Below are 11,379 nucleotides of genomic sequence, written 5' to 3' on the forward strand. Positions count from 1 at the left end.
AGAAACTATAGAAGAATTTAGGTAAAGAATTATCGCATAGCAAGAATAGAAACTAGATAAGAGATCTAGTATATTAGGACGTATAAGGGATAGAGCGCCAGTATAAAGAATTACTAATAGGCTAAGAATAGGTATACTAAAAGCCAAGTAGCTTACCGAACTAGAAAACGAAGAGGATTTAGGAATTCTTACTAGGTTTGAAGAACGATATATAAAAGGCTATTATAACGTAGTAATAAGAAGATACTTTCTTATGGATAAGCCGTATATACTCTAATAGCTATACTAAAGGTAGTATAAGCAGCAACACAATAATAAGTAGGAAGATTTCTATATATAGTTAGATGAAAAAGTTATCTAAAACTACCTAATTATAGAAAAGGCTATAAGTTATATTAAAGGAGCCTTAATTATAATATTAAAAGATTTAGAGGAATAATTAGAGGATTAAAGAAGTGAGAGGCATATCTTAGTATCTGTGAATAAAGTCGCAACGTTTAGATTAGTACGATAAAGGTTTAAACTTAAAGATAAAGATAAGTTAAGAGTTAACCCAAAGCACCTAGTACACTACACGCTATTATAGATCGCATGCGTGGACGATATATGCAAAATATATAAAAATCTAAAAGAAAAGAATTGGAAATACCCTATAAGGATATACTGGATAATAGATAAGCGATAGTATAAGAATGCTAAATATATATACGGATAGCATCTAGCAAAGAACCAAGAGGAAGGAAACTTAACACTTTAACTAGAAAGATTCCTTATAGAAGAATGCTTAGATAGATGATAGTAGTAGGAATGCCTAGAGAACATGTGTTTATAGTATATTAAGGATAAGAAGTGAACTAGGCATTGGCCGAAGAGTAAGCTAAGTGCATAAGAATTAAGCAGCTAATAGTTAGGAAAAGTAGAGGCCTACGGGACTAAAGGGAGCTAGTAGTAAAGCCTTAGACCCTTAAAGGAATTTAAGGATAATACCTAAATTTATAAATTAAATGGCAAGATTAGTAGTTTGAAGCGTTAATAGATAGTAGAGTAACGCGAAACCATATCTTACTAATAGTAGTTAAGAGAATAGGGTTACCTTATAGATAGAAGGAGTAACCTTATCTATTAGTTACAATTTTAGGAGATCTAATAGCCTATAGAGGAGGGATTATTAACCTTAAAACAGGACCTATTTAGATAACTATTAAAGGGAGATAAATTAAGATGTCTTTTAATATCCTACTATTGGGACGGGATGCCTTAGTTATAGGAATATAATCTAAGGATCGATTAGATTATAGGTTAAGTCGATATTAGGGATACTTAACGCCACAGGATACGATAACAGGCTAAGTTAGTATAGTACTAAGTCGAAGCGATATATAAAGAGACTAAGCGAGGCTTAAGTTATATACTAAAGAGATACTATAAGTATGGTAAGAAACTATGGTTACTAGAAAGTGAAAAGCTATTAAAGTATATAGTATGGAACTATAAGATAGAATTAGAGCTAGGGATAAGTCTAAAGTTCTTTCTAATCTATAAGCTTACTAAAGAAGAAAATAGAGCACTAAAAGAGTTTATCTAGGAAAATTTACGAAAGGGATATATTAGACTATCGCAGTTATTAGCGGAATATTTAGTACTATTCGTACCAAAGAAGAATAGTAAATTAAGGCTGTGTATCGACTATAGATAGTTAAACAGCATTACTAGAAAGGATAGGTATCCTTTACCCTTAATTAGCGAAATTTAGGATAGGATAGGCAACGCGCAAATCTTTATAAAGATAGATCTGAGATAGGCGTACGATTAGATTAGGATTAAGGAAGGCAATAAATAGAAGGCAGCCTTTAGGTTAAAGGAAGAACTATATAAACTATTAGTTATACAATTCGGGCTTATAAACGCACTAGCAACGTTTTAGAAGCGTATTAATAATATATTAGAAGAATACTTGGATGAATTTGTTATAGTATACCTTAATAATAATATTATTTACTTAATAACTAAGGAAGAACATGGAGAATACGTTAAATGGGTCTTAAAGAGACTATAAGAAGAACAGATGCTAGTAGCAATTAAGAAATGCGAGTTTTTTACCAGGAAGACTAATTTTATTAAATTTATTATTAAACTAGGCCAACTTAGTATAGATTTAAAGAAGATTGAGGCTATAGTAAATTGGTAAGAACTAGAGAACGTTACGCAGTTAAGATTGTTTCTAGGGTTTTGCAATTACTATAGAAGGTTTATAGCGCAATAGTTAAAGAACACTAAGCCATTTACGTAATTAATAAAGAAAGAAGAACTATAGGTATGGGGAAAAGAATAGTAAGAGCTATTTAGGAAAGTTAAGGGATTGTTTACCCAGGAGCTAGTTCTTAAGATCTATTAACTAGGACTAGAAACGGTTATAAAAACGGATACATTAGACTATATACTAGGGGCGTGCTTTATATAGAAATATTAAGACGGATAGCACCTAGTGGCATACTATAGTCGAAAGATAATACTACTAGAGTTAAACTATGACATCTATAACAAGGAGTTGCTAGGTATAGTTATAGCACTTAAGAAATAGAGAGCATTCTTATAAGGTATAGAGAAACTATTTATAGTTAAAACGGATTATAAAAACTTAATAGGATTCTTAATAACAAAGGAACTTAACTAGAGATAGGTTAGATAGGCAGAGATGCTTATAGAATACTATTTCGAGATTTAGCATACTAAGGGTACAGACAACACGTAAGTAGATGCTCTAAGTTAAAAAGCTAAACTATAAAATAACGAAAAGCCATTAGGGGCTTTACTATGAAAAGATATAGACGGATTGATTAGGTATAATTATCTAAAAATCGCAGTAATATAGGAAGAAAAGATCTACAAGACACTAGGAAGCTTTTAGGTATAAAGAATTCTAAAGGTATAGCTAGAAGATCTATAGACGAATATATACGAAAATTAAGAAGTAAAGTACATCCTAAGAAGCATAGCTAAGTAATTTGTGGAAGAGTTCTATAAGGGATTAACTTAAGGACACAATGGAGCTACGGGCTTAGTGTTAAGACTCTAGGAGGAGTATATTATTAATAGAATCTAGGGCTTAGCGCGAAAAGTTATAAAAAAAATATCTAGATTGCTAAAGAAATAAACTAACGAGGCATAAGCTATATAGAGGGCTATAACCTATTAAAACACCAGAAAGATTATAGGAGGTTATATTATAGGACTTTATTATTAAGTTACTAAAGTTAAGAGACCCTATTACCGGATAAGATTACGACGTAATCTTAGTAATAGTAGATAAGCTTACGAAGTGGGGATACTTTATAGCATATATAGAAGAAATATCAGCGGAAGATATTGCTAAAATTTATATTAAAGAAGTATTCGTAAGATATAGGGCACTAAGTAAGATTATATCGGATAGAGATCTAAGATTCGTAGTAGTATTTTAGGAAGTATTCTTGGCAGAGCAAGGGGTTTAAGTAGTAACTTTTACTATATATTACCCGCAGACAGACGGTTAAATAGAAAGACTAAATTAGACACTAGAATAGTATCTAAGGCATTATATTAATTATACATAGAATAATTAGGTATCGCTATTACCAGTTATATAGTTTGTATATAATATAACACCTTAAGAAGGAATAGGCATATTACTATTTAAGGCGAATTATAGATATAAGCTAAAAACATTATTATTACCATAATAAGCGAAGAAAACGAGTAGCATAGCTAAAGAAAGGATAAAGACGTTAATAAATCTTTATGTAGACCTTATAGGATTAGTAAAGAAAGTATAAGAGAGAATAAAAAAGTACTATAATATTAAGAGATCTAAGGGACCAGATTTTAAGGAGGGAGATAAAGTATAACTACTATACAAAAATTTTAAGAGTTGACGATTAAGTAAGAAATTGGACTATGTTAGACTAGGACCTTTTAAAATTATATAGAGGATTTCACCAGTTATGTTTAAGTTAAACCTACTAGCCAAAATAAAGATCTACCCTATACAGCATATTATAATGCTAGAGCCAGTATATAGGAATGTTAAGCCACCAGTTTATAAAGCAGACACGTATAAAGGACAGGAAGAAGACAAATGGTAAGTTTTAAAGATTATTAGTTATAAGGACGTTAACGATAAAACATAGTATAAGGTTAAGTAGATAGGCTATACTAAGACTACCTAGAAGCCACTAAAAAACTTAAAGAACGCTATAAGAAAGGTATAGGAGTATTAGAAAAAATTAGGTTAGGTAGTATTAATAAAGAAGGATTACTAAAGAACGAGTTACCTAAGGGGGACTTAAGAAAAGCAGTTACCAAGCTACTCGGATTTATTTCCTTCTCTATTAGGAGAGAATCTGTTCTTTTATCGCTAAGTTCCTATAAACCTTATTCTACTAGTTTTTACTTCTTAGAATGGACCTTTTTATAAACCTTCTTAAGACGGATTAACTAAGCGGACGCTATAAGATAAGACTTAAGGGCTTGTTGCTAAGTATCGGTAGCCTCCCGTTCTGTATTACGGAAATGGCGTAACTCCGCTAGAGTAATAGATAGTTTATTATCTAGCTACGTAGTAGCAGATTAAATATAAAACCCTAAGATAAGTTAATTAGGGAGCCAGACAACTATTAGGAGTAATAGGTCGCGTATATTTAGTATTAGAGATAAAGCGAACGTTATAGGACAAATAAATATTTGCTTTAGTACACTCTAAATAAAAGGACAGTTATCGCGAAGATGGACTTGCTAACGTAATATAAACCAACCCCCCTTTCAAATAACGAGAATATAGAGATGGCATAATCTCACTAAGAGACAGTATCGCAGCTATAGTGCGAACACGATAAGCAGTTAAAGACAAAGAAATTGCTTTAGGTATAATAAGTAACAATATTAACTAAATTAATTAGACGGATATTACACCTCTAGTAAACAACTTAGAGATATTAGAAATCTTCAAGGATAAAAATAAAGAGGAGGGAGATAGTGTTACGGACGCTTTAAGTATAATATTATAACTACTTAGGGAAGGGTTAGAAGAAGCTAGTTGGTTAATATAAGTACGGTCTAGAATAGAGCCAATAGAGCTATATAACGAGAAATGGTAACTAAGGTTATATAATATAATCTATATAATCTATATAATCTATATAATCCGTAATAAAGTAGATAGAGTATACGTTTATTATATATAAGAAGGATTTTATAGAAGTACGGTTGTATATTTAAGGACCCTTAATCCCTACCTAAATAGTTTCTTCCTTATAGTAATTCTTAGAATATAATTAGAGTTAATCTATTAGGCAACTACTCCACTAGTTATTATTACGTTGTTGACTATTATCTTTGCATTTCCTATACACCTAGCCTATTAATAAGCCTATCGTAGTTCCTGCTACAAGGTTCCGTTACACGTTATACTACTTTGGATTATTATTATAGCTAAGCCATTTTACGCGGTATTTAAGCTTTCTCCTAAAGATACAGGCCCCTAGAACTTGCTTAACCTTATATTTATTTTCTTTATTCCCTTAGGTAGAAAGAGCTGGGTTAGACTGGGGGCGCTACTAGAGCGCACTTATGCTAAAGCCTAGGCTATAACTCCTTATAAAAGCTTATGCTCTAAAAATTATTATTTTACTTATTTACTTTAGCTTCTTTAGTCTCTAAAAAGGTAATATAGTCTATTTATCTATTAGAGTTTATAGGTAATTGCTCTCTAGATAGTTAATCTTACTAATACGTTAGGAAAAAATTTACTAGCATTTTTGCAGCATTTAGCAGCATTTGGCGGCTAAATGCGTATTCTACGCACTATAACGTATAGCGTATGGTATCGACTAAGGTGCGGTATACTGCCGTATTTAATAATATGGTGCAGTATACTGTTGTATTTAATAATATAGTACAGCTAATTGCGCATTTTGCACTTAATACGCAATTAATATATAATGCCCTCCTCGTGCATTCTGTATATAATACCCTCCTTACGCATTCTATATATTTTACTCTTCCTATACACTTAATAGTATTTACTTAGTTTATATAATTAGTGCAAAATTATATTATTTTAGATAATTTAATATATAGCGACGGTTCTTTTTTACCTACCTACCTATTGATCTACCTGCTGCCTGCCTACCTGCCTGCCTATCTATCTGCTTACCTACCTACCTATCTACCTGCTTACCTACCCGTCTGCCTATCTATCTATCTATCTATCTATCTATCTATCTATCTATCTATCTATCTATCTATCTATCTATCTACCTGTCTGTCTATCTATCTATACCTACCTATTTATGCCTACCTATCTATACCTACCTGTCTATGTTACCTTAATTTAATCGATTAATTGAATTATTTATAGTGTTCGCTGGCTGGTTATTTAAACGGTTATCTGGCTCTAGCGGCGGTTATATAGCTCTAGCGACGGTTATTTAGCTCTGGCGACGGTTATATAGCTTTGGCGACAGTTATATAGCTTTAGCGACGGTCGTCTAGCTCTAGCGACGGTTATCTAGCTTTAGCGACAATTGTTTAGCTCTAGCAACGGTTATCTAGCTCTGGCGACGGTCGTGCGGCTCTAGCGATGGTTATCTAGCTCTAGCGATAGTTGTCTGGCTCTGGCAACGGTTGTCTAGCTTTAGCGACGGTTGTCTACTAGCTGTTATTCTGGTGTCCCCCTAGGTAGAAAGGATATAAGGAAAGAAGGGTAAAAAATAAGGTGGCTACCTAGGTGTATATAGGGGGTATACTTAGCAGAGGTATATGTAGAGGCTATTAGGAATATAGCGGGGACCTAATACGGAGCTTTGTATAGAGCCTTTGTACGTAAAGCTTTATATAAAGCTTTATATAGAACTTTATATAGAGCTTTATATAGAGCTTTATATAGAGCTTTATATAGAGCTTTATATAGAGCTTTATACAAAACTGCGTATAGAGCTTTATATAGAGCTTTATATAGAACTTTATATAGAGCTTTATATAGAACTTTATATAGAACTTTATATAAAGCTTTATATAGAGCTTTGTATAGAACTTTATATAGAGCTTTATATAAAGCTTCGCGTAAAGCTTTATACAGAACTTCGTGCGAAACTTTATATAGAATTTTATACGGAGCCTCTATATTAGGGAAAAAATTTACTAGTATCTAATTTTACTTTTCTGCTATTTTAGCATTTTCTAGCATTTAGCAGCTAAATGCTAATACTTAATTATAAATGCGGCATTTGGCTACTAGATATAGCATTTAGCAGCTAAATACTAGTACTTAGTTATAAATATAGTATTTGGCTACTAAATACAGCATTTAGCTGCTAAATGCTAATACTTAATTATAAATGCGGCATTTGGCTACTAAATGCTAGAAAATGCTAAAATGGCAGAAAAGTAAAATTAGATGCTGGTAAATTTTTTCCTAACGTATGCTCCTAATCCTTATTATTAGCTCCATTACTAAGAGCATCTTTATTATTAAGACTATTCTTTAATTCGCTATACTATAAGGACAGTAATATATTATCTTTGCTTTTGTTTTAATTTAATATAATTTTAGAAATTAGCGAGGTGCCTAAGTTAGTAGAAGATAGGGCTTTAACTAAAGTAGGACGGAATATTAACCTTTTCCCTTAGTTTTAAACCATATTACTTTTGTTAACAAATTTATATTTTAGATCTTCTGTCTTCTGTCTTAATAGCCGCCTCCTACTAATATATGTCTGCTTAGTTGGTCTAGCTTTTTCTTTACCTGCTAACCTAGACCTTTTAAGAATACTCCTAAAATTAATATAATAGACGTCTTTAAGATAAAACTGGAGCTCCCGTAATAATGTAAATAACTCTCTATAATAGAGCTTACTTAGAGGGTATACCGGCAACTTAGAATCTTTAGAATGCTTATTATAGATATAGTTTTTCCATTTAGCTGTTTTAGGGAACTACCGTATTCGCATTTTAGGGGGTAGGGACTTATTGCCTAAATAGTTGGGATAGAACCCTAGAGTAGCAAGTGTTCCTCTATAGATTAGTGGGTTATACTATATAGGGATTAATTTAGGCTTATTTAAATAAGCTTGGTAATAAGCGTTCTATTTTTTTTAGTTAACGAACTATTCGCTATAAAGGAAGCAAAACTCTATAAATTTATAACTTTTCTTAAGCTACTTCCGATGGCAACTATATATATATTTCTACTGTGTAGCAGCCGGTTAACTATTAGAAATTCTCTAATTAGACGCCATATTATAAATAATAGGTAGGGTTGCGTACCTATTAATCTTTCGCGTAAAGCCTATTTTTAGATAGTGGTATTTATCTAGCTTAAGACTTAGTTAAAATACTACTTTCTCTTCTTATAAATAGAGCTTAATTAGATCTTAAAGGACAGCCTTGCCTATATCGCTATATATAGTAGCCTTAATAAATATGCTAAACGCTAGACGGTCGCAAACTGGTATAAGTTTGCGCGCTTATTAGAATATAGTTTTATAATAGCCGGTGCATTCTTTTATATAGGCGTTAACTTTGCTTATAGGTTAAGTAGGCTGTTCTCCCTAATACCTATAAAGCGCTTTTAAAATTAGCTTTTATTTCTAGGCCTATAGCTCCTTACGTTTATTCTTTAATAATATGTCGTCTAAAGAAAGATCCTTAAGTTTTACTTTAATGTCCTTAAACTCGGCGCTCTACTTAAGCTTATGCCGCTTTTCTACTGGTAGTAACTACTATAGCTCTAAGTTTTAAGTAATAAGTAAGGAATGGAAAAGGTCCGTAATATCCGTATAATAGTTTTTATTATAGAAGAAGGTTACCTAACCGTCTACTCCGGCATTATTAGCTGCGTAATAATTATAATATACTACTAGGTTACGCTATCCGCCCTATTTTATTTTTATATCTTATAAATAATTTCTATCTATATATAGTATAAGTTAGGTATATAGTATAAGTTAGGTATATAGTATAAGTTAGGTATATAGTATAAGTTAGGTATATAGTATAAGTTAGGTATATAGTATAAGTTAGGTATTATAGTATAAGTTAGGTATATAGTATAAGTTAGGTATATAGTATAAGTTAGGTATATAGTATAAGTTAGGTATATAGTATAAGTTAGGTATATAGAGTACTATAGAACAGTATATATATACTAGTAAGGATTAGACCCTCCGCTCTAAAATTATATACTATTAGGGGTTTATTATAGCCGGCACAAAAGCCCTATTCTTAAAGATATTAGCTAAATATGCTTACGGTCTCTATCTTTTTATTACTTCCCTTAAAGAATAGCAGGTCCTAGACGCTTAGGTTTTAGTAAGGTTAAATTATTTACTTATCTTCTGGAGGTTCTAGTGCTAGAACCTCGTCTATTAACTTATAATCTCTAAATGCATTTCTTACTATATATATAGCGACTATTATAAGTATTAGATTATAAAACAGTGAGTAAGTCTTAACACCTTTATATAACGCGTGCTCTAGTCTATTCCGTAATTAGCGTTAAGTGCGTATATAATAAGAATTAATTTTACCTCTTATCTAGAGTAAACGTTATATACTTTACGTCTTACTAAAGTTGTATAGCAAATTTTATATTGCTATACTTATTGCAAAAGACAGTAAAGATTGTATCCTAACCTATTGCTATTAGTTTATATAGGCTACTTTAAGACGGACTTACCTAAAAATATAAGCCCCTACTAAATCTAAGGCGATATATAGATTCTACGTATTTACTAATTTTTAAAGTGCTAAAAACATAGGCTATAATAAGAGCCTATATCTTAACTCTACGCCGCAGCTTTAGAAACATAAACTAATTGTTTTTTTACTACTGTGTTTTTAGGTAAAGAAAATAAATTTACGAGCTATATTGCCATAGTCTCTTTTTAAAGGGCAGCTTAAGGATATTATATAGCTCGTACTTAATAAAATGTCCTATATAATTAGTACTAATGCTATAAAATACCTGGCTGGCTATAGTAGACTTATATTTAAGGTGGACAGTGTTACGTTTAGGCTTATTACCTTTACTAGCTCCTTCTTCTCCTTCTCTTTATTCTTTTCCTTATTTTCCTATTCCTCTTCTATCCTAGCTCGCCTCTAGCTAGCGGTGAAGTCTTTATAGTACTAGACTACGGTCTATAAGCCTAGCTTTTTATTACTATACCTACCTTTAATTCCAAGCGTAATAGATATAACGTAGTCTTTAGACGTCTTAATATTATTTAGACTTACTCCTAAATTTAACTTCTTATATCTAGTATTAAAAGTTTATATTAATAAGGTGTGCTAGGCTCAGAGATACTATTATAGACTTACTAATCCTATAGCGCTAACGCGCGAGCGTAGTTTTTCTTTATCTTTGGCTAAAGTTTTTTTAGAACCTATTTTTAATTAACAACGTCTTTCTTTTTCTCTATGGCCGCGTTATTACTAATACGCTTAAAGAAGGCCTCTAGTGAAATCTTCTGCGGCATTTTAATAGTGTAAGAAGCTGCGGTATAAGAAATAGAATAAGAAATAGCATAAAGTTTAAAAACTAATGGTGATGCTACTAAGAAGACGGTAGCGTTGTAATAATGGCTAAAGTAGTTAAGCAGGTTTAACCTAGTAGCACAACTATGCCTTTATAGTGTAAAGGTATAGCATAAGCTATCTTGCTAAGGAGAGACGGCGTTAGCGTTGTGGGATACTAGGGGGCGCATAGTGAGGGGGCCTATTTGGTCCCCAGTCCTTAGGGGATAATTTCATCCCCCTTTCTAAAACGCGCCCTAGAGCCCAAAACCTACCTTTAAGTATCTCTCTTATCTAGACCTAACAAAATTGTAAGGGTATATCCAACTTATAAGTAAGTACAATTAGCTATTAGGGAGAGCGTAGGGCAATATAACTAAGCAGCGAGTGAGCAGCCTAAGGGGTAGGTAAGCTAAGGGTAATTAGTACCTAAGTAAAGTAGCGCCGCTTACTAGCTATAGGAGGAAAGAGAGTGCTAGAGAAATTTGACTGTCTACCTTAATAACTGTACTACTATGCTAAGAAATATAGCGGCCGGTAAAGCAGCTATAGGACCCTTAAATCCCTCTAACGGCGAAATAGTAATTAACTTAAACTCTTAGGTAGAGCTTATAGTTGCTAATACCGAAATTAAATAACTTTAAGAGCTGCTTAAAGCTAGAGAACCCCCTATACTTAATAAAGAGTTATTAAACACCTAGAGACTTATTATAGTCCTTAAGGCCCTAGCCTAATATATAGTATTAGCATTGTTGCGGTCCGCGAAGGTTATAGACTGTAAGAGGCCAGCCTGACCGGAACGTATGATTATCTAATCGACAGTGTCACCGG

This window comes from Cenococcum geophilum, assembly GCF_001692895.1.
Source record: "Cenococcum geophilum 1.58 unplaced genomic scaffold K441scaffold_19, whole genome shotgun sequence".
Lineage (NCBI taxonomy): Eukaryota > Fungi > Ascomycota > Dothideomycetes > Gloniales > Gloniaceae > Cenococcum > Cenococcum geophilum.